This window comes from Rattus norvegicus, chromosome 11, assembly GCF_036323735.1.
Source record: "Rattus norvegicus strain BN/NHsdMcwi chromosome 11, GRCr8, whole genome shotgun sequence".
NCBI classification, from domain to species: domain Eukaryota; kingdom Metazoa; phylum Chordata; class Mammalia; order Rodentia; family Muridae; genus Rattus; species Rattus norvegicus.
Window position 1 is genome coordinate 48,346,262 of NC_086029.1, and position 24,977 is coordinate 48,371,238.

At 48.1% G+C, this 24,977-nt stretch overlaps 1 protein-coding gene across 5 annotated transcripts in view; it reads right to left on the reverse strand.

Annotated features, from left to right (window-relative positions):
* Nucleotides 1-24,211, reverse strand: part of Erg (ETS transcription factor ERG) — a 222,324-nt gene extending 198,113 nt beyond the window's left edge. For 2 of the 5 annotated variants that reach the window (XM_039087933.1, XM_039087931.1), the window contains exon 1: nt 24,067-24,210. The gene's annotated coding sequence lies outside the window, so the exon portion shown is untranslated. Of the gene's footprint in view, nt 1-23,056; nt 23,179-24,066 lie in introns of those variants that run through there. The other 3 variants (XM_063270253.1, XM_039087929.2, XM_039087928.1) reach the window with 2 other exon arrangements.
* Between the last annotated feature and the right edge of the window lie 766 nt (nt 24,212-24,977).

Below are 24,977 nucleotides of genomic sequence, written 5' to 3' on the forward strand. Positions count from 1 at the left end.
GAGGCCCTTCTTTTTACTGGACAAGAAAGTAACTCCGCTTGCAGCTCATGTGACAATGTGACCAGTTTCAAAGGCAGTGGGATGGACCCATCATCCAGAGCCTGCATGCAAAAGACACAGGTCCAGGCCACAGAGTGCAGAAGTCCTAGGTGTGTGGAGCCCTGCTAAGCCACATTTCCAAGGACAGTATTGATAGAACAATGTGTCCAGACACACTGGGCTAGCAATCGATAACCCTAAACTCATCAAAAGCAAATTCACAATGCACTGTGGGGATGGTTGAAAGTAGCTGTTATTGTGTTTATTCATTCATTCAGGCAGGCAGGCAGCAGGCAGGAGGTGTGGGTGGCCCCAATAGAGAGCAAAGACTGGCATTGTTGTTCTAAAAGGTTCCAGAAGACAGTGAAGAAGGCCGATGCTAACAGATCATGCCCATGTCATGAGAGTGATTTCCCAGTCTCTGGGGATGCACAGGAAGAGGAAACAGAAAGTTAACAATCAGAGAGGATGGGGTACATGGCAGCTCAAACCTGTAATCCCAGCACTTGAGAGGCTGAGGCAGGAGGATTGTCCTGAGTTTAAGGTCAGCCTGGGCTACAGAGCTGAGTCCCAGGGAAACTTGGGTTGCAAAGTGAGATCCAGTCAATAATAATAATGATAATAAACAATTTAGTGGAAGGGTATCCACACTAGGTCATAAACTCCTAAACCTCGGGCCTGGTTATCCATCTATTCCCCTCTAGCCTGAAGCCTCTTTGCCCAGCTAAAGCATGCTGAATGGGAAAACCTGCACACTCAGACTGAAGGAAAAGAGAAAAGCCCTTGGTGTTTCATTGTGTTATCTGAATAAGCCCTAACATTGCTTTACTTTAAGACCAGGACACTTCAAATCTGCAGCAGTTAATATATGAAAATCAGTAGCCCCGGGGTTGAGGAGACGGCTCAGTTAGCCCAGCCATGCATGAGGACCTGCCCCAGCACCTATGTAAAAATCCCAGTGTGGTGGTGAACAGGTCTAACCCCAGTGGGGAGACAGGGACAGAGAGACCCTCACTAGTCATCCAGGATACCTCGCTTATGAGCTCCAGGGCCAGTGAGAGATCCTGTCTCAGCGAGGGTCACCATTGCTGTGATAAAGAGTCCGAGACCAAAAGCAAGTTGGGGAGGAAAGGGTTACTTCATCTTCTACTTCCAGGTTGCATTCCTTGGTGAGGGAAGTCAGAACAGGAACTCAAGGTAGGAGCTGATAGGCTGTGGTAGGGTGCAGCTTACTGTCCGATCTTGCTCCTGGCAGCTTGCTCGGTCTGTTTTCTTATAGCACTTAGGACCACCTGCATAGGGAGTGGCCCCACCCACAGTGAGCTCCGCTCTCCCACATCAATGTACATCAATGAAGTAAATGCACCGAAGGCCACTCTGGTGGGAGCATTTTCTCAATTCAAGTTCCCTCTTCCTAGATGGATTCTGCTCACTGCAGCTTTGATAAAACGCCATGACCAAACGCAGGAGGAAAGCATTGAGGAAGGTTTATTTCACTCACAGTTCCATACAACAGTTCATCATCAAAAGCAGCAAGGGCAGGAACTCGCACAGGGCAGGAACCTGGAGGCAGGAGCTGATGCAGAGGCCTTGGAGGAGCACTGCGTACTGGCTTGCTCCCCCTGAATTGCTCAGCCTGCTTCTTATAGAACCCAGGACCACCGGCCCAGAGATGGCCCCACCCACAATGGGCTAGACCCTCTTCCATCAAACACTATCTAAGAAAATGCCTACAACTGATCTTAGGAAGGCATTTTCTTAACTGAGGCTCCCTCCTCTCAGATGACTTTAGCTTGTGTCAAATTGACATAAAAGTTACCAGCACCGGCCCTGACTCAAAAAAAAAAAAAGGTATAGAAAGTTAAAGACCCCTGATGTCTACTGCCACATTTGTGTGCACATATATACACTTGCATGCATGAGCCTGTGAATGCATACCTGCACACACACACACACACACACACACACACACACACGCAGGATCACATACTCGTACACACCATCACCGGATCCCTTGCAGCATCTGCGAGCTCACCATCCACTATCAAAATATCTGAATTGGTTGTATTGTCCCAGAGGTCGCCCTAAGTGGGACCCTGCTCTTTCCTTTCCCCACATTTCGTTTCAGCTCTGAAACATTTGGGACATAAAAACCACGGAAGTAGCCAAGGCCCCTTCAGCAGATGAGAGGAGAGAGAAACCACCAACGGCACACCTAGCCAGTGGAGTATTACAGAGGAATGAACATGGGCTACAAATCAGAGAAAGGTGCAGAGGGCCTCTCAGTACATGCTGCTGTGAGAAAAGTCGGTCAAAAACATTACCCATGGAAAGTTTCCAAACACAGGATATTCTGGGAAAGAAACAGCTCCAAAGGCAGTGGGAATATCAGTAGCCACTGTAGGGTAGGACAGAGGCAAGGGGGAAAGACGGGTGAAGTGTGGGGTCTTCTAAGCAGTGAAACTGCTCTGTGTTCACAGTGAATATGTATTGGGGGTGCACGTCAGGATATATCTGTCAAAATCTATAAAAAGTTCCCCAAAGTGACTCCTAACATCAGCCACACATGTTAGTGTAATAACATACACAGAGGCTGGTGTGGAGCACACACACGGGAGTAGAGGAAGGAGAATCAGACTCAAAACAGCCTGTGCTACATAGCAAGTTAGAGGCCAGCCTGAGCTACATGATCCCCATCTCAGGAAGCAAAACAGCAGCAAACAGTAGTAGTAGTAATAATAATAATAATAATAATAATAATAATAATAATAATGTATATTGACACATCAATTATGAGAAATACATCACACTAAAACAAAACATCCTCGGTGCATGCAAAAATTAGCAAATGGCAAATATTTGATGGATTAAAAAACTCTACCAGTATTATACATACTGGTATATAATAACAATAATAATAATAATAATAATAATAATAATAATTTATAATAACCCTGGACTACTAGCAAAGTTTTCACTGTAGTATTGACTCATGAACCTCACCCTTTAACAGTTAAGCTCTATCTTTCGCACAAAAATTTAGTTTATTATATGTGCATGTGTACGTGTATTTTGCCTGTCTGTTTGCATGTATGTGCACCGCATGCATACCTGGTGCCCATGGAGTCAGAAGAGGGCAGTGAATCACTTGGAATTAGAGTTATAGATGGTTGTGAGCCACAGTGTGGGTGCTAGGAACCAAACCAGGTCCTCTGTAAGAACAGAAAGTACTTTCACAACCACTTTTTCTGTGCTCAGGAAGAGTTAACTGAATCTTGAGAACTGGGGTCATAGCAGCAGTTGTGCCCTCTAGCTGGAACCACACATATCTACGTGTGGTTGACCCATGGGGTGGTTTGAAAGAAAATGGCCCCCATAGGTTCTTAGGGACTGGCACCGTTAGGAGGTGTGGCCTTGTTGGAGTGGGTGTGGCTTTGTTGGAAGAGGTGTGGCCTCGTTGGAGTGGGTGTGGCTTTGTTGGAAGAGGTGTGGCCTTGTTGGAGTGGGTGTGGCTTTGTTGGAAGAGGTGTGCCACTAGGGGTGGGCTTTGAGGTCTCAGAAGCTCAAGCCTGGCCAATGTGTCACTGTCACTTCCCCCTGACTGTGGATCAGGATGGGGAACTTTCAGCTCCTCCAGCACCATGCCTGCCTCCACACTGCCATGCTTCCCGCCATGATGATAATGGACTGAACCTCTGAACTGGCCGGCCGCAAGTAAATGTTTGCCTTTATGAGAGTCGCCAAGGTCATGGTGTGTCTTCACAGTAGTAGAGACCCTAAGACAACCCAGCTTGATCAAAGTAATAAAGAGATTCAGGAAGCGAGGCGTTGGGCTCAGCCTGGCTTCAGCAGTCACCGGTTCTGCCATTTGGATTGGCTGACCACTAGCTCACGAGATTAGAAATCAGTGCAGTAGACGGGCCAGTAGCTGCCACTGGGAAGAAACGCAACGTCCAGATGTGGAAAAGAAGGGAAAGGAGGTTGCTTTCCCCACCTTGGGCGGAAGGGGATGATCCCCACCCCCACCCCAGGCTTTTTGCTTCATTATACTTGAACAAAGAGTTCCTATGCTCTTAAAAGAAAGAGTGAACATCTGTTTTCTTCCCCTGAAGGAATTTGCTCAGGGCAAGGACGGAGGCCCTGCAAGTGGGGGGCAGATGAAAGCTGGGAACAGAAACCCCAGCAGCCTTCCCCTTGGTTCTGAGGGGATTACCAGGGGAAGAATTCACTTTGGCTTCTGGACACCCATCCCACCTCAGCCTGCCGCAGGATGTCTCCTAAAGAGTTCCTTCCCATCCTAGGAGCCTGCAGCCTAGCTTCCTGGGGCCTCCGCTCTGAGGTATAAAGGGCACCATTCGGGAAGTTCCCCCACTTACTCTTTATTCAAAAGTCATCAGGTCCTAAGACACGGTATCAGAAGGAAAGAGTATTGGGGGCGTTTATACACTCAGGCAGTGGGAACAACTCAATGAATAAAGTGCTTGATTTGCAAGCTTAGAGATCGGAGTTCAAGGCCTAGCTAGAACAGACATTACAACCTTATAAAGCTGAGAACATCACCAGCTGCTTAGGATCCCAAGGCTGGAAAGGCGGAAGCAGACAGGCCTCAGGCTCACTGCCCCCCTCAATCCTACAGCAATCCTAAGGAGACTCCACCTCAGAAAAAGAGGCCAGGGGATGCCTTAGGCCTTTAATCTCAGTACTTAGGCGGCAAAGGCAAGGTGGATCTCTCTTGAGTTTGAGGCCAGCCTAATCTACATATCAAGTACTGAGCCATCCAGGACTACATAGTGAGACCTCTGTGTCAAAGAAACTAACAGCAACAACCAAAGTGGGGAGGGAGAGCTGTCAATTCCTGAGGCATGTCAACACACACACACACACACACACACACACACACACACACACACACACACACTGTGGGTTTCCAGGACCTTGTGCTCTGAGGACTAGAGGGTGCTACTATTTGGTAAACTCCTACTTACAAGCAAGCAAACATTTGTTTGAAAATATCTATTAGGACATAAGACACACCGTTAAAAAGGAAAGAGGAAAATGTTGGCCTTTTACAAACAAAATCAGACTGAAGCTATAATAAAGGAAATAGAGTGTAGCCAGATAAGAGACAGACCTGAGACCCCAAGCTGGCCAGAGCTGACTTCTTCTCACCAGAACGCGGCTATTCTTGTGCTCTTGCTTCTCTGTGTTGTCAAGTCCATGGAAAATCACCTCAGGATCATTGGCTTTCCAGAGCCACCCCCAGCTCCTGAAGTGTGCACATGTGGGCATCTGTGACTGTGTATGTCACCGTGGAGGACCTCGATGGGTAACGTGAGTGTGAAGCTTTGCGACCCTGAGATCAAATTCAGAGAAAGGAAACAGCAGCAGCAGATGACGCCCCTAGCCTCTGCCACAGTTGCCAGGGCTGGAGTTCACGAACTGTCACTCTCCACTGTGAGAGAAAAGTTTCTGACAAGGACTGGCTGCACAGAATGGGGTGTTGGACTGAGTGGCAGACAGGGTGACCTGGAGAAGCCTCCATCCATCCCAGGAGCTATGGGAAAAGATCTCAAAGACACCAGCGGGTGAGGACCAGAAGAGCCATTCCTGGAAATGGCCAGATCACCTGAGAGCAAGAAGCTACTTACAGTGCCCTGCACACACATGCGTGCACACACACATGCGTGCACACACACACACACACTATTATGCCCTAAACACACACACTACTGTGCCCTACACACATGAACACACATACAGTTACACACACAGAGGAGGATCAGGAGGAGAGGGGAAAGAGAGAGAATCCTGAGAGATGGGAACTCATTATGTGTCTCTGAAGAGAGATGCTAATCCTACCAATGGGCTTTGGGGACACATCATCCACACATCATCCACACATCATCCACACATCACTAAATCACAGAAAGTGATTAAGAGTGTGTGTGTTCACATGTTCACGTGTGTCTGTCCATAAGTGCACCTGTGTGTGCATGTCTGTGTATTCGTGTGTGTGTGTGTGTGTGTGTGTGAGCACACATGTTGTGCTCACAATATATTACACAGCTTGGCTGAGTAACATTTTCTCCATCTGCATATTAATTAAACTGCAAAGAGAGAGAAACAGGTCATGGGTAAGAAAAGACATGATCTAGATTCTCCTCTACCATTTAAGGGCACAGGCAAACTTCAGGAGCAGCAGCCAGAGTTTTGAGGCTCTGCAAAACTTGCCTCTCTGGGCAGGTGGATGGTAGGGAAACGCCCAGGAAGTGTTTGAGCTTTACAACTAAGAGCAGGATCAAAGTCGTACGGGAACTTTACAAGAATCGTGATGAAATATGTAGATCTGCAGCCATTTCCCCTGGATCCTGAAGGACCGTCCTGTGTCACTGTGATGGGACACGTGTCCCATGCCTTAGATGACGATACCCTCACTTAAAGGCAGTAGTGTAGAACAGACAACGGTGATGAGATCACAGGGGAGAGCCCTTCTGAATGGGATTAGCATTCTCACAAAGAGGCCACAGAGAGCTGCTTTGCCACTTCTGCACGTGTGAACACAGAGGGAAGAGGAGAACACTTAGTAGACCTGACAAGTCTCAGAACTGTGGGAAATACTCTGTGGCTTCGGAGCCCCTGGATGGTTTTGTACCTTGTCTTAGTTGTCATTTCAGAGTAAAATGCCCATAGCCAGGGCTGTGGCCTCCTCCACACGCACTGCCCTGAAAGCTTCACTAAAGCCTTCGTGGGGAGAAGAGTCCACTGCACTCCTGTGTCAGCTTAGACATTCAGTCAAATACAACAAAATCAACCTGAGGCCAAGTACGCCAAAGCACTCACTCCCTGAGGCTTATGCTTGTTTCTCAACCTTGACTTTATTTATTATTTATTATTTATTATTTATTATTTTCTCTGTGTGTGTGTGTGTGTGTGCACATGTGTATGCACATGCCATAGCATGTGGAGGTCAGAGGACGACTTAAAGGAATTAGCTCTCTCCTTCCACTACAAGGGTCCTAGGGATGGAATGCATGTTCTTGGACTCAGTGACAAGGGCTTTTACCAACGAAGCCATCGATCCATCTCACTGGCCCGCAACCTTTACTTTTTAGAAACCTGGGGTTTAAAAGCACAAATTGGCTTTTGTTATAAAACAAAACTTCTGGGCCCCATGACTCTGACCCCCATGTCTATGTGCACGTGCCCCCCGCAACGCACACATGTGCAGATGCACGCAATAAATAAATGTCGTTTTAATAAGAAGCTTTTGAATGCCAAAGCACAGTCTTCCTCAAGTCATCTTCGATTCCACAGCTTCACCTCCAGGCACTTATTTATCCCAGGTCTGGTACAGTAAGTACAGCGCAGTGTGTGTTACAGCCTTTTTCAACCCTGGAAACCTATGAGCCTGCTGATTTTTAGATCCATTTCCAAGTTAGAATGACCTAGTTAGCCTGATCACTGGCATTCTGCACCCAAGACTAAGAACTCTGGTGGCTGGCTAACAGAAAACTGGGAAGAGCCCGGACTCAGGTGATGTGGATCAGACGGAGGAATCTATGCTGTAAGGCTACACAGGATGGTGTTAGACAGTTTCAAAATATATGCAGCATGAAAGCAACTTTAAACAAACGCATATTAATGGCATAGTTACTTAACAACGTGCTGTTAGTTAGGACAAAGGGGTTATAAGACTGTATTAAAACATCTCCTTTGGGGTAAGCATATGCATATATTCTTATACATGGGGCCACTGTTGTGAAATTAAATGTACTTCTTGTCACGAGTAATTATGTCCTGAGGGTCAGAAGATGTAACTTTAATGTTTTGACTCATCGACAAGTTCTTTATTTCCACAATAGACAAAGGAATTGCTAGCCCTACCTCTTAAGGTTCAGAGAGAGGGGTTTTTAAGTTTTAAACATTTTCGGCTCTGTTTGTGTAGATTCCGGGTCGCCAGCCACCCCGTCAGCCAACACCTGCACAGCACAGACACACTTAGACTCGCCATAGTTCACAGGGCACGAAACCCTGCCAAGTCTCAAGCAAAGAACAACAGTCAAACGACATTACTGCCTCCAGCCACTGGGGGCGCAGTCCTGCAGCCCTGGCCACTCCATGCCCTCCTAAACAATCCTTCAAAGCTGTCAGAGGGAAGTGAAGAGAGCTGTCCTGTCCGCTCCAAGCAAGTCAGGAATTCAGCCTCTGTGTTTGTGGCTTTAAGGGAGATGAAGTCGGCCACCACAACTTACAATTCCCAGAAGTCCAGCCCAGCTGAACGGAGGCGTACCACAGGCCAGCGGGTCGGTCTGAAGAAGGGAAGAGGAGATGGGGTACCAGTCCAATAGACTTGCTACTCATGCGTAGATTTCTGCTGGAAACCTGATGACTCCGGGAGACTGGAGCGAGCCCTGTCAGGATGCAAGACACATGCGCTCTCCGTCCTGGGGCAGAAGGGGTCAGAACTGTAGCTGGGCTTTTGTCCTTCACTCTCCCAATCACTGGCTTGCTGTCAAGAGCACAGGAGATGCAAGAGGAGAGCTGCCCCAGGTGAGGGGGAGAAAGTCTGGGCCACCCTCTTGGAACCATGAAGTTCTGCTTCTGTAAAGGAAGTTTGGGGTTCTCACCAGAGCTCCACTCTGTAGCCATGACTAACTCCCTGAGCGTTGGCGGTCAGCCTGACCTCCATCCTTCCCTCTTCCTTCCCTAGATTTAGAAATGAGTCTACCTAGATCTTTCTGGTGAACAAGGAGTTTCCAACACCAGACAACTTATTATCAACCAGAAAGACGCCATTTTCCCTTCCTGAAGACTGTAGGGAAATGCATGCCAGGACGTAGGGGTAAAAACCATGCATAAGTTTCCCAGTGTCACGATCCATTCCTGGTCCATATACGTTGCTTCCTTACATCAAAAGAATGTGCCAGGGGCTGGACAGATGACTCAGCGATTAAGAGTGCTTTCAGAGGACCAGAGTTCACTTCCTAGCACCAATGACAATTGCTTGTACTTCCAGCAAATCTGTCGCCCTCTTCTGGCCTCTATGGGCACTGCACAAGTTGGTGCGTGTACACACAGAGAGATGGGGTGAAGGGTGGTGGAGAGAAGAAGGGAGGGAGGGAGGGAGGAAAGAGAGGGAGAGGGGAAGAGAAGAGAGAGAGGATGTGCCACTTAAAAGTTCCCGGAGCAGTGCTGAGCCCCATTCAAGCTGCCCATCACAGTCTATCAGAGGATTCCCCGGGGTGAGGTCCTAAGGATTGTAGGGTCCCACTCCCCGGTGTGACCCCAGAAAGTATTCTCAGTGCATGTGTAGCATAAGGGTTGAGCCTCCATGCAGCTGAGCTAAGGGACTGGTCCTCTCTTGCTCTGAGCCTCTCCCAAGCTGTGAGCGTGACTCTGGACCTCCCTCAGCTCCTTCAAGATCTCCCTCAGCGCATGCCTCCTTCTGTTCCCTGAGCACCGGCCACTACTCTTCCCGATCTTTGTCCCCACCCCTTCCTCCACAGCCCCTTCCAAGCAGGAGCTGCAGAGAAGGCTGTTGATAAAGTTTTTGTCACGAAAGCACAAGAACCTGAATTTACACCCAGGATCCACATTTCAAAAAGGCCAAGTATTGGGTATGCACGCATAACCCCAGTGCTGGAAGCAGAGACAGACAAATCCATAAGGATCATGGGTGAAGCAGAGACAGGTGGATCTCTCTGCACAGCCAGCCATGTCCACTTGGCAAGCTCAGATCAGTGGGAAACCCTAACTCAGAAACGATAGATGGCACCTGAGAAATGACACCCAAGGTCGTCAACGGACCTCTACCTGTAGGCACACATACATGTGTGCATGCACCACACACACACACACACACACACACACACACACACACATATGCACACACAAAAAAAACAGATGTACACATACATTATATACAGACATATTACATACATACATACATACACACACACACACACACACACACACACACACACACACGAACCATGTGAACTGCAGAGTTTTTAATCAATGAAAGCCCAGCTACAAGCAGCCGGGGATGCAGACCAACCCCCAAGCATGTAGGCAGAGGCCTTTGACACGTGGTGCACTGAGAGCTGTCTGCTTCTCATGTCCGGCCTCTGGCCAACTGGTAGCAATCAGACAGGGCACTGGGGCACACAGGAAATCTAAAATTAGGTTTTACTACCTTGAATGGAGGATTTATGGGATGGTTTAATTGCTAGTTTGGGGACTAAAACCCAGACTGCAAAGGTGAAACCATCTTTCTGGACCAGCCCAGGGAGCCACATACACCTTGTGAACCTCATCTGCAGCAAGAGAAGACATACAACTTCAGGAGGCAGAGAACATGACCCTGCCTCCTTCAAACCCTGGTACACGCCACAGCCAAGAGCATGTGTTTCCTGCTACTCTGATTTATAATAGTAGGTAAATGTGTGTCTTCTGGTGGTACCAGTCTTCAAACTACACACACACACACACATACACACACACACACACATACACACACACACAGAGTAAAAAAAACATACATGCATGTGTGTATGTGTGTGTTCATGCATGCTCATGCGTACATGCACATATGTTTGTGCATATGCTCGAACATGTGTGTATGTGTATGCATGTGTGTGAGTATGTGTGTGTGAGTGTGTGCATGTGTGTGTCTGTGTATGTGTGTTCATGTGGGCATATATGAATGTGCATGTGTGTGTGCATGTGAGTATGTATGTGCATGCATGTATCTATGCATCTGTTCATGTGTGTGTGCATATGTGTATGCACGTGTTCGAGTGTGTGGGTATATACGTGTATACATGTGTTGCAGGTGTGTGCTTGTCTATATGTCTGTGTCTGTATGTTTATGTATGTGCATGTGTGTGCACATGTGTGAGTGTATGTGTGCATGTAGAAGTCAGAGGTATCTTCATTAATTACTCTCCATCCTGGTTTTGAGATAGGGTCCCTCACTCATCTGAACTTACTGATGCAGCTGGCTGGCCAGCAAGCCCAAGGGTCCATCTCTCCAGCACAGGATTACAGGTGCACACTGGTACATCTGACATTTTACATGGGTGCTGCAGAGCTGAAACAGGTCCTTGTGCCTATACAGAAAGACCTTTACCAACTGAGCCATCTCCCCAGTACCCAAAGATAATTCTGCTCCATGGTTTTAACACACATTTTCTGAGTGTGAGCTGACAGGGCAGGTCAGCTGTGGAACTGTGGCTTCATAGAATTAAAAGTGTCAGATTCGGTGTTTCCAGAGTATACAGTTTTAACATGACCAGAAAATATAACACAATAGCCAGGGCTATACACAATCATTTTTGTAAAATGCTCATGCCTCTGTGTCCATGGAAACATTCATCATTGCATCTTCTAACAGGTGGGAGGCTCTTCCCTACGGGGCTGGCCTTCAGAGGAGCAGAAGATTGTCCCTGCCAGTGACAAGGAGAACCTGAACACAAAGTCCGACTCTTACTGCCTCTGCCCTGGTTTCTCAAACACACTCTCCCTTCATGAGACCCTGGCTCTCCCTCCCGCGCTTCGCTATTTTCGGTGCTTGGGTCATTTCTAGTAACTGCACTTAAGCGATCCTGTCAGCTCCAGGGTGTGGGCGGTTATTCCACTCCTCTCCTTGCACAGAGCTTGCCCTCCATCTGAGTCAGCTGCCTTTTCATGAAAATACTACTCTGCAGCCATTTTCATAGGAATTTGTGCTGGCGTGGCTCTGTTTCCCTTGACGCTGGCCCAAGTGTTTTTCTCCTCAGATCGGTTTTTGGTTGAAGCTGGCTCGGCATGCCTCCCCATTGTTGTTTGTTTTCTAGCCTATTTCCATTTTTACCAGAGGGCAAATATCAGTCAATGTGATCCAGCTGCAGAAAGGCATCCGAACCACACGACCCGTGTGTGGACGTCCAGAGTGAGCTAGGGAGCCACTGCGAAGGGCAGGAAATAAAGGCAGCCCACACGAGGCTAAGTAACATGAGAAGAGCTAGCCTGTCTTAGGGACCCAGTCTTTCACCACGTGGGCCATCTGATCTTGCGCTTTGAAAAATACCCTATCACCCTTCACCCTGAGAACCCCGTGGCTATTGACTGTGCACGTTGTGTGTGCGTCTGTTCATTTGTGTGTGCCTGAGGGTGTGCATGTGTGCATGTGTGTGGCTAAGCATGTGCATGTGCATATCCATGGAGCCCACCAACTGCACAGGACTAAGGGGCTAACAAGCCCCAGAGATCGTCCATCTCTGCCATCCACGCACTAGAATTACAGACACAGCCGCTGGCCCTGGGTTTTTACACGGGTCCTGAGAATCCAAACTCGGGATGGTCCTGCTTGCTCGGCAGGCTCTTTACTAACTGAGGCATCTCCCTAGACCCTGATTTTGTGTCTAATGGAGCCTTTCGGAAATGCAAAGGCAACCGTCTCTGCTCTGTAACTGCCTGAAGAGAGGCGTCGAGCACCAGAGATAAAACCAAGTGGAGAAGGAAAGAGAAGCTGGGCTTGGGGGAGGGTGGGAGAGAAGCTGGGAGAAGATGTAGGGGAGGCATGGGGAGTGGTGAAAAACCTAGAAGATGGATTTCTACTCTTCTCAAGTGAATGAGGTAAGGTATCCTTGCTAAGAACCTCAGAACCCACTTCACATCCATGACCCAGGATCCTTACTTTTATTAGACAGTACAGAGACTGGGAGCAAACGTCCCTTCGCCAGGAAAATCCAACTCGACTCTTGTTATCTCTTCTTTAATTGTCTTTATCTATAACCTCTTGGAGAGTGACCTGTCCGGCCCCAAGCCCTCTGCAGAGAACAAAATGGGGCCATCATTTCGAGTGCAGTCCTGAGGTTATTTATGGGAGTGCAATGGAATCTAGACATAATACCACAGAGAGGTCCATGTGTCATTTGCGGAAGGATGATATTAAGTGGAATATGTTTTCTGTGCCGGAAACCCCAGACTAGGGCATACTTGTGAATAACTGTCCTAAAGCAGGAAGTCCTTGAGAATCTCTGTAATCTTAAAGGATAGATTGGCAGTGCTAGTTCTGATGCCTTGGCCCCCTTAACCCCTCAAAGGGTCCTGACACCCAATGGGAATGGGCTAAGGACACAGCACCTGCTCCAGAAAATCTGCTCCAGCAACCCCTCATTCCCAGACACAAATTTCCATGAGAACCAGACACGGTACAGAAAGCAGAGGCAGGCCATTCTGAAGGCACAGCAGATCTGCAGCCTGATTTCATTAGACCTGAGGGCTTGTTTCTGTTCATGTGTGCGTGGACTCAGGTAAAACTGTGCTGACAGTTACTGCCGAGGTCGGCGGGTCCCACCTTGTGGAGCAAGGAGCAGTGGGAAGAAGCCTGATGCTGTGGTAGAGGCGGAGATCTGTGTGCACCGTGAGAGAACAGGAAAGGTTTAGCCATGATCCGACTTTACGAGGTGAGTTGACTGGGCGTCAGTTGTGAGGTCACTGAGCTCACCCACGCACCCCTGTAATGTATACAAGGCTCAGCCTGAAGGGAAAAATCCAGCCCCACTGCTGCAGTTACCACAACTTTAACCAAATAGAACAGACCCCAAGAACCCATCTTCAGCTTTTCACACCCATAAATGTAATCTGTCAGCTTTGCTGCCCTTCCGTGGGGAACAGCACCCACGAACTGTTAATCCTGCATGGAGCAGTTTGTTCCAGGATCTTCCTCAATGATGTGGAAAACTGTTAGCCCCCATCCCTCCACCCACACCCACACACAGAGGCAGTGCATACAAACCCCTCCCTGGAAGGACACATGGGGTCCTGGTTGCTGGATGAGAAGCTTTTTCCAGAATGAGTGAAGTGAACATGGCTGCCTCAGCGTGTTATCATATTTACCCTGTGTTGAAATCACTGAGCTCACATGTTTCTGTATTCACACGTGTGCGCTGAATGTCACCCCAGTGAGATTCTATTTAAGAAGTCCTGGTGTGCTATGCCTGTCTCAATACAGTTTGGGTTTTAAGCTAATCCGTCCTCTGATGGGAAATTGAGCTAAATGGACGTTGTGCACACATCCATCTGCCTACCTCCAGCATGACCGGGAATGAAAAACATCGACCTCTAAAAGGTTTCTATCTGGTAGTCATCATCACACGATGAGGCACAGAATTGGGCTCGGGGTGTCAATGCCATAGCTAAGCATTCGTGGAATCCTGCATTCCAGCTCCCAGCACCCCATAAGTGGAGTGTGGCACCCAGTAAACCCAGCATTTGGGAGGTGGAAGGTGGAGACAGGAGGATAGGGGGCTCAAGGCTAGCCTTGGCTACATGGCAACTTTGGGGTTAGTCTAATATAAATCATACTAGCTCATAAACACATAGATACATATATACACCCAAGAGGTGGGACTGGGCTACGAGACTCCCCGTAGTATCCACACCAGAAGGCACAGAAGTCAACTATGTATCAGGTAAAGACACAGAAGTCAACTATGTATCAGTCAACTCTGTCTTACTCTCCTTTCTGCCGCTGCCTCATTGGCAATGAAGCATCCCAGCCAGAAAGAGGGTGGTGGAATTTTTGTCGGTTTCTTTTGTTTAAAAATCCAAGAGATATTCTTCTCCATTAGTGTCTGACCACCAGCAACTGCCTGAATGAGGTATAAAATTTGATACAGCGATTAGGGTTGAGAGAAGCCTTGCATATTTTGCTTAACAGATTTTTTAATGGTTCTTTTATGGCATGAATGCCTGCAGGGAATAGTAAACCAAAGCAAGAGAATGAAATCCCCTTAATATGCACTGCCAACGACAGGAACACCCACCCTCAGGGAGCCATGAGCTAAGACTTGACCCCACCGCTGGCTCCAGAGCTGAAGAAGGCAAGCTTCTTACTCAGGGAAGCATGGGCGAGCACAAACCTGCTCCTGAAGACTCGCCTTTGCATAAAGATCCCAGGAGGCTTTGGCCCTAAAGCAAGCATAGTTTGACAGGTAAGCTAATCACTGACGTGTCACAGAAGGGACATGGGTAATCCCAAGGAATAGCGGGTAGCCTAAATCAGCTCTGTAAGATCCAGCTGTGCCCTGTGGTTTTAGGGAGATTCGATTTCCCTTGTAGTTGCTATCACCAAGCCATAAGATCACACCGTCTGGAAAGTGAATACTGCAGCAGTCTGGCCCACTGATAGTCCTTCATCCACCGGGGTACCAGCCCTTTACAACAACATCTTCAAGTGATAAATGGCATAGCCCTCGGGAGACCCACAGAGTGGGAGCTGTGTCACGATGCTGGAATTATATTTAAATAGCGGATGCCCGCTAATATTTCATGTGCATGAAGCTGTCAGGGCATGAGTCCACGGAGGCAACGCCATTTGTTACCGAGGATATAAAGTTTCAGTCTGGAAGCAAGTATTTTGTTTGGCCCCTCAAAGACATGGAATTAGTATATATGCAGCCTGGGTTCAATCCCCGGTACCACAGAATAATTAATAGCAATAATAATAGATGGTGGCGGGAACTGATTCAATAGAAAATTATCGGCATGTTTTCTTCCCAGCTGGGAGACCACAGAAAGTGCTGAACGCGTTCCTGTTTCATTTTCTCTTGTCTTCAGACTTGTTCCCAAACCTGTGCTTTGCATGAGGATTGCATGTGCTTTGTCAGTGAGGATTCAGTGTTGGAAAAAAAAATCAGCCTTTGTTATAAAGTGATTTGCTGAGCTTTAACGCGGCTCACAGTCAACGTGAACCCTAAGCTGTACATTCTAGAGATGCAATGGCCAAAATGGCGGCCAAAGCCATGTGGCTACTGTAGTACGTCTGGGTGGGACTAGACTGTGGGTAGGATCCACATACTGCACCTGATATAGGGGGAAAGAGCAATCCAAAATAGCTCACCTGTGTGGTTACTTGAATCACGTCAGAAATGATAGCATTTGGGACATGTTGTCTGTGAGTATTAGATTAAAGTTTCTCATTCCATTTTCCTCGCTCGGCTCCTACACTTTAAACTCTGCCTCCCCTGACAAGTAGGGCACTAGAAATGGTCCTTGTGGGCAGCCATTGCTACCTCGGAACTGCAAGAGTCCCTGAGGCACCTGTTCTGAAAAGTGGGGACAGCACAGCCACGGCAAGGAGGACCTGTGTGCTCGGGTGAGGTGTCACCTGCTGTCTTCCACAGCTGCCTGCCTTCCTTTTCTCTGCCACAGATTTTGTTCTTTCAATTCATTCTTGGGTCACCGAGGTTGGTATCCGGCTGGTCTCTCCAAACCTCAGGAGGGGCTTGTGCATTTCCTGCATTGCATGTGATCCCGCTCCATGGCTCCCCTCTGCCCACAAGCCAAACACTCATGGAGCCTGCCTCTCCCACCCCTCTGAAGACTGCTGTCCACACCCAACACCGTCACCATCTACTCCCTGCCTTAGCTTTGAAGAAAGCTTTGTGGTCCTCCCACGACAAGGTCCAGAGTGTTCAAGTCTTAGGACATGGGCTGTTGTCCCAAAGAAAGTGGTCTACAAGGACATGTACAATTTATCAAGATTCTCAAAAATACAGTAAATACGAATCGGTATGGCTGACTCCAAAGAGGAAAGATGAGGGAATACACAAAGGCAGATTAAGAATATCATGCTCACAGGGGTCTCAGATACTGGCTGAGTGGGGTTATATACAAGCCTCTTGAGATGAAATCTACCCAAAGGCTCGGCAGCTACTCTGGATACTGAGGCCAAACCTAAATGCACTAAGAAGAAAAGACTTACAATGAGGAGCTGACTTGGCAACAGGAACCCACCCAGAGCTTTGCAAGGGGCTGTCTCTGCCACACGATCCGTAAAACCCACCGGCCCTTGTCACACAGGAGGTGACGCTGAGGCTGGCGCCCATCCGTGTGTGCTCACTTTATTTCATGGTGTATGCACACTTGCATCCCCTCTGCAGATTCTGTGACATAAGCCTGATCCACCTCTGCTATATCTTTTTTTTTCCCGGAGCTGGGGACCAAACCCAGGGCCTTTCGGTTGCTAGGCAAGCGCTCTACCACTGAGCTAAATCCTCAACCCCCTGATCCACCTCTGGATATTACAAGCTCACCCTGTTGTGGTGTCACGTCTGTGATAAACCACCCTGACCGAAAGCAACATGGAGAAGGAATGGGCTCGTTGCTGTGATCCCAGGTGAAAGTCCGTCGCTTGTGGGAAGGGGGTGTCAAAGCAGAAACTAAATCAGCGAGTCACATCACACCCACAGGCAAGAGTCTTAAACACAACTCGGTCTCTGTCCCCTCTATGTTCCCTGCATCCTCTGGTGCACACGGAGCCTGTGTTAACTTCCACCTGGAGGTTGTCGTCCCAAAGACCTTGCCTTAGAGTGTCCTGGCATGGATACCCTCTCCTCAGCAAAAACTACATGAAGCCAAATAGTCTTGGTCACATGACATCCACATAACTAGTTAGAAGAGAAAGTGAAGGGCACACTACAGCTCTCTGGAGTCAGACAGACAGGTGGACAGATGGGCTGCCTGCTGGAACGTTCCGGCATTTCCCAGTAAATATTCAACGGTTTGTCTAAATCCCTCGATAAGTGCGGTGTTTTATACAAGCTTTGCCTGGTTCATACATGCCATCTGATTTTTAGGGCAGTGCCTGAATTTAATAGGAGGTCAATAAAGTTGTGTTTCCAAGTCACCTAAAATTAATGAAATAAAATTTAACATGATTCAATGCTTAATTTTTGTTTTGTTTTTTTTAAAAAAAGTGATGCCAAACACAAGTCACACGGGCACATTTAATGTGCACACAACACAAGTACAGCCTTGCTGGGTCATAGGGACCTGAGAAGGGTTCTGCTGCTTTACCTCTAGATGTTCGGTTTAGTTACAGGACACTAAAAGGAAAACACTGTTTGGGGCATTCCGCCCCCACCCCACCCCCACCCCCACCCCCACCCCTGTATTTACAAGTATTAGCAAACTGCACAAATAAAATAAATAAACTCAATTTCACCACAGGACATTGCAACTTCAGAACTGTTGCTGCTACAGCTATAGCCCGCCTTTATGTTGATGCAGAAAACTGAAAGCCATAAATATCTCTCAGTCTTGTAGGCAGGGGCTTCGGGCGGGTCTCAGGGTTTGGAGTAAACACTGCCCACATGCTAATCTAGCACACGTTCTCTGCGAAGCCTGGAATACGTCTTGGATTCGATCTTAATTGTCTGTATTCCTATTTAAAACTCTGCGGTAAGGTACACCTCACTGCCAGGGTCATGGAGACTGGGAAGTACGTCTCGATAAGGAAGAGGCAGTTTCCCCCCACCCCCTCCACTTTTGCTTATTCAGTCATCTCGCTGCTGTGTGGTGCAAAAAAAGCAAGGCTTGCACGGGAGGGGTTTAAACCCCTCATGATTAAAGTCCCGGATCTGTCCATCCACGGGAAGGAAGGGCTCAGTGAGGTTGATATGGTGCTAAGGAAAGCAGGGGCAGCTTTCAGGGCATCCTCCGGGGTGGGGTGGGGGTGGGGTGGGGGAGCTGATTCCTTACAAAATGTTTTTAGCTTGCTCGCTTCCCGCTAAAAGAAATCTTTGCTTTCTGAAAAGCTTAACTCAGAAGTTGTCAGTTCAGACCCTGAGAGTGGTTTGCGATTCAGAAGTTTTCCTCCTGTGCATGCTTTGTTCATTTTTGATGCTGTTTTAATCTAGGCAGTCACATCTCTGCCTCTTCGAATGCCCCCCAGTGTGGTGACCATCCCCACCCTTACATACTTTTTCTGTCCCTTCTTCTGGACCTTTCGTCCCCATGTGCTAAGAGCTTTGAGCAGAGTTCTGTGCGTCAGTTACACACACAGGCAGGTGTGCCCAGGGATCCTTGGTTCCCAAAATCCCTGCTTCATAGGAACTCCCACCTCCCACCTCCAGTCTCATAGCTACAGACAGCAGCCTGGTGCCAGTAAACTCACAATCAGCACAAGGTTATGACCACCTGCCTTGCTATCATCCCAGCAGTGCTGGGGACACACGGCATTGACACAACCAGTTTTGTGGATGAGTGATATGATTCCAAAAAACTAAGGAAAATGACTTAATTTAGCAGAATTCTGCTCAGCGGTTTCTTCCCCACCCCCCACCCTCAGGTCTCTAAAGGCCCTGCCACAGCTATGTCCTGTCACTTTAGCTTTCTGGGGTCTAATAGCATTGCTGACAAAAGCCCAATCCTTCAGTTAGCGAATTAGAACGTGGTTCCCTTTCCCAGTCACACGCATGTCTGCCCCCGAGAGGCAGCAAATGGACAAACCTCAGGCAGTCCTGTAGAACCTGCCTGTCTTAGGGGTTGGGAATTTAGCTCAGTGGTAGAGCGCTTGCCTAGCAAGCGCAAGGCCCTGGGTTCGGTCCCCAGCTCCGGGGAAAAAAAAAAAAAAAAAGAACCTGCCTGTCTGGAGAGGTTTCTATTCAATACGGTCTCTAATCCCAAGATCCCAGACAGCCAGGGTTCTCCCTCCTCTGCTCTTCGCCTCAACCCCAGCAAACGCTGTCCCAAGAAGGACCACTGCCTTACAGACACCCCTGGGAGGAAGAAAGAGCCAGAGAAACAGCATTTCCCCTACAATCCCGCCCCCTTCTTTGGCCAGAGACCTAGCAGGAAAGAACCAATGGTCCTCAGGTCCAGAAAGTGACTATAAATTCTGAAGTTTTAGTGGCCAAACTGTGAGGGACAAAACAGGCTATCCTGTCTCACCCACTAAGCCACCAAGGGCTGCCTGAGTCTTGGGGCCTGGAAGGAAGAAAACTTCCCATCACCATTCCTATCAGGGACCGTAGGGAGGCAGCATGAAGTTCCAGGCCTATTAAGAGCTTGGATTTCTCTTTTTGTCCTGTCGAGCACAGAGCGCCTGAAACAGGCACAGAGTGTCCACAATATCTATCAGGGTTCCCAGGAAATGATATTCAAAACCAGCCAATTTCACCCTCGATGAAGCTTCAACCACACACTAGGGAACCCTCCCTCAAGGTAACCATGCAGACCTCCCTTCTGGTGCTCAGAAGAGTAGGTGCTCTGCCTGGCCTCCACCTGTCACTTAGCAACTGTAATTCCAATCCTGAGCCTCAAGATTCTATATTAGCATTCGGGGGTCAGGAAAATAGACAAGAACAGCTTATTGAAAACAGGGTGACAACGATGTCACTGAACGAGACTTCTCTGTCTCCTCCACACAAAACCTCTTCCCTTTCCGTAAAGACTTGGGAAACTGCCGAACCCTTCAGAAGTGTGAAAATGAGGGGTTCATTTCTCAGAAGTCTTCCTAGATCATACTGTTTCAAATGCAATGGAATGGTTCTCTCTCTCCCTCTCTCTCTCTCTCTCTCTCTCTCTCTCTCTCTCTCTCTCTCTCGTTTTGCAGGAAGAATTAATAGAAAAAATATTAGCCCTACAGAGCCACACTTGAGATGAGAACACATATAGAAATCCCCTTTCCGGTTAACCAGTTCAAAAGCAAGGGTTACGTTTTACATTGAACAGCTACAGAGCTACATTTTTAAAACCCTTCGAGCAAGCATGCTTATAGTTTGCCCCAAGTCTGATCTGGTGTCTATTTCTCCCAGATCAGAATGTTTTAAGTCTTCGGTGACCTCATCTAAGGAGCCTGCCTCACACTCTTGAAGGTTAGCTTCTCGTGTGCAGCCTGTTGAGCAAGCCTGATCTTCCTGCGCACACTTGGATGCACACCGAGTCCTTCCGGCACTAAATGATTGCTTCTCAGACACAGGAGCCTTCCTGCCTATGACCAGCCTCTACAAAAAAACAGGAGACCTCAAAAGTTAGCTCAGATCCAGAACTTAGACGGAGAGCTCTGTTTTTAGACGCACCCTTTAATTTCTCACTGTCATCTACATTTTACTTGCGCTTAAATTTAGGGAACTAATTTTAGTTCTCGCCTGCCCACCCGCCCGCACGAAGGCCCTAGATTCACAAAACGTGGAACACCGAATCCTCTCTCTCTGATGCTAAAATGCCTAATATAAATTGTACCATGGAAGGGAGGAAGCCCACCTTGGGATACTTTGCAAAACCTGTTCACAGTGAGCAAGTTAACAGGATTCTCTGGTTACCTCCACTGTGCCTTGATGTGACCCACGAGAGAGGTCCCATAGCATGATGTGCACTGACAGCTAACAACTGCCCATGAAGAAGGGTGTTGGAAATACTGAGGAGAAATACTAAATGGGAAGCTGGGCACTCCTGTGTACCACCTACTCAACTTATCACCAGACCTCAAAATGCACTTGCCAGGGCCACAGAGTACTTCAGTCACCTTTCTATTTAAACATCCTGAATGGAGACCTGTGACAGAACTGGCAGCAAGACACTGATTCAACCTGACAGTTTCCCCACAACCCTGGTTCTGATGACCAGTGCAAACCTGGGAATGTTTGTCACAGGGGAATAGGAAAGGGTTTTGGAAACATTAGCTCCTGTGTATCTTGAAATAAATGCTCCCTTTGATTTGATTTCTTTGATTTTTTTTTTGTTAAGATAACGAACAAAAAAAAAACAGAGCTAACATTACTTCTAGGAAAGTTCAGTTCTGATATCAGGCGTGTTTTAATAAATGCACTCCACACAAGACTGGAGACCAGGAGGTAAGCTAAAACTCATTTTGGACATATCTCAGGTATGACGTACTTCTTAGTTATAAATCTGTTACGCCACTGGGATCTTCACCACATTCAAAATATCTGATTTTTTTTTTTTTACTATCACACAAAATGTGCAGAAGAGAAGGAAGGATGCTTACACACCAGGTGTGCATGCAGCTCGGTGTTGCCAGTCATCTAACAGGAAAAAAAATGATTTTAAAACTCTTAACTGAACTGGTTGGATTCCATCACCAGGGCTTGTGAAAAGGATAAAGGTGAAATGGGCTACGGTTCTACGTAGAATTTTTAAAGCAAAATGGCATTAATTGTGAACTTACAAAACTGGCGATTTTAAGTGGTGCTGGAATTTTTATATTCGCCAACAAATATTTTCAAACTTAGAATTCTCACTTTCTAGTTTGGCGACACATCTCAAGAGTCCGGGACACAAATCCTGGACTAGAGTTTCCAAAACCACAAAGAGCCTTTGCTATGTGTCTTCAACTCACATAGGTTTTCTTGAGAATTTAAAAACTTTATTATCTTAGCCATGAATTGGTACAGCACATCCTGTGTCCCACAAAATTATCGTTTCGATGTAAGTAGCTCACTCTTTGACACCGATTCATTCAAATGTCTGGTTGGGATTTTATTTAACTCCTGCATGCTGACGGTCCTTGGCTAGTAGAGCAGGGCTCCTAAGCCGGATACCAGCAGATCAAGGGTTACTCCTAGGAATGTGACAGCTTTAGGTCCAGGGGCTCCAACTCTACTCTCTTCTCTACACCCGAGTGTGTGAGTGTGTCGCCTGGCCCAGGGTGGGAAGTCCCCCCCCAACTTCAAAATTATACACACGTGCACAATGAGAGTCTTTGGCATCTTTGAGAGTCTGGTAATGAGAATAAACGAAATTATCTTTACATCCACAAAGGATTTGTGAAATCCACATCTGCGTTAAAAACTGGCATACTCTGGGCAGTTTAGACTGCTGTTAAACTGCTAATAAAAACATGCTAGCCTCATGCTAAAAACAACGCCGGTGCAGCGCCTGTCACAGACATCTGTTTACGGTGTAACAGCGGTAAGTGGGATTTCAGAAGAAAAGAAACTACAACCGCATTTGTAAACATCCCCAACTTTCCAAAGGCAGATGGCGATCTGGGAGCGCAGGCAGCGGAGAGGAGGTGAAGAGGAACCCAGGCTACAGATCTGTAACCTGGTTCGAAGGATGTCATCCTCCTGCGCCCTCACTCAGATGTCACCCACCAGCTGTGACCCACAGGCTGCCTCCCACATGCGCATGTCTCTGTCCCAACACTGTTGATGGAACTGACAAGCCCACAGACTCTTGGCCACTGTTATCCCGAAGGATCCACGGGACCTGGAGGACTTACCCAGAGCCCGGTGCTGCCGTCGGGGAGGGTCTGTCCAGCTCGTGGGTGCCCGCGCGTGTCCGCGCCCGCGTGTGCCCACGCACATGCCGGGCCGGGCCGGGCAGCACTGACTCTCAGGGTGCTGAGTGGCTCAGCTCCTGGTGTGGCGCGGGCCTTGGGGAAGCTCTGGTTCCCGCCAATCACTGAGCAGGGCTGGCCCCAGGCCGCCCGGGAGAGCCTGGAGTGTGCTGGGGGCGGGGCGGATGCGCGGGATGCGGGGACCAGGTGCAAATGCGCGTGGGCGTGCAAGTGTGAATGGAGATCCTCTATGTGACGGGACTGCGTGTACTCGTGTCCCTAAACACCAGGGGGCTCGTGTCCAGGGGCAGATTTGGAAGGTGCGCCCTTTGCCGGGTCAGCAGGCCGGACTGAGTATGGGGAAGAGGAAGAGGAGGAAGGGGAGGCTGCAGGGAGGAAGAGACAAGAGCTTAGAGGGACCAGCGGAACAGAGGAGGCAACCTCTGCCGCACAGAGCCTGCCCAGCAGAGAAGAACCCAGACGCAATGCAATTCCAGGAGCTAAGCTGTGCAAAGAGAACAGGGGGAATGCAAAGGGGACCTGGCGGGACTCTGGTGGGAAGTGGCGCCACGGAGGTGCGGCTTCTCCAAAGTCCTGACTGCTTTTAAGAAGTAGTATTGTATTTTTACAACATAAAAGTTCAAGTGTGCGCGACTGCAGAAGTTTAAAACAACCCTTGCGCTGCCTTGGATGCTAACGGAAAACTCTGTCCACGTTTCACCCAGGGAAAGAAGAGACGTGGGCAATGAGGGGGTCACCTTTAATAAGAATCCAGGAACTACCAGATGCTGAGATCAGGGACCTGCTTGGGAGGAGCTGGATGCCAGGATGCCGGAAGGTACAGACAAGCTTGGTGACAGCTCAGACTGGGCTCTGCTCCTTCGTTCTAGGGCTCAAGGACACAGCCCCTCAGACGTCTAGGTCTGACATCAAAATTCCAGAGTCCCACTTACCTGTTGCTCCTTCTCAGTCTTCCTGTCCCGTGGGCGTCGGGACCTTCAAGACCACCGTTTCTGTGAGGTCTCTAGAAACTCATCCCCCAGCGCCCTCCTGCATGTTGTCCCCATTCCGACAGACTGAAAACTACCCATCTCCCTCCCTCGACTCACTTTAACAGCCAAGAATTTCAGCAAACAGCCAGAAAGAAAGCTAAGTCGTCGTCGCCCGCACCCCCACCCGCCCCCGCCGCCCCAGGGAGGGAGGCGAATAAGCACTCTTTTAAGTTGAAAAATAGTAATTAAAACTCCTTCAACTTTTAAGGCTACGCAACATAATCTATTAATTGGGCGCTATTAACATGCCGTTTTACTGAGCGAGGCACACAGAAGTCCGATTGTGATGGAGGGGTGTTTTCAATGAAAGTGGAGTTATTTTAACTGCAGACTGTTTACTTTTCTGTGGTTTAGTCTATAACTTTCTCTTTTTCTTGCTTCAGAATTCTGCTCCATGAAGCAAAGCCCTTAGCTCCCAGACATTCCAAAAAGTCTGCCAAAATAATAGAAAAAAAGAGAGAAAGAGAAAGAGGGAAGAAAAAACACAGAGAGACCCCCAAGTCTGGGTCAGGCTTAGGGTTGTCTGTGGGCAGCACCAGCAGGCTCCTCCCAAGGCACTAGGCAATTTAAATAAAAAATAAATAAAAGCTTCAGGTCTCTGTTTGCTGGGGGTGGGGGTGGGGAATAAAAGTGAGTCTAAACAATTGAGTACAGATATTGCCCTATTCCAAAACCTACAGGTTCTAGTGTGACCTTTAACCCCACAGATGCCAAAAAGAGTTCCTTGATCTAACTAGGCAAAAAAGTATTTGCCTATAAAACTGTCCACTTTCATGACATTGCTAGGGTGCTTCTTGGAATTTTCTAGACCA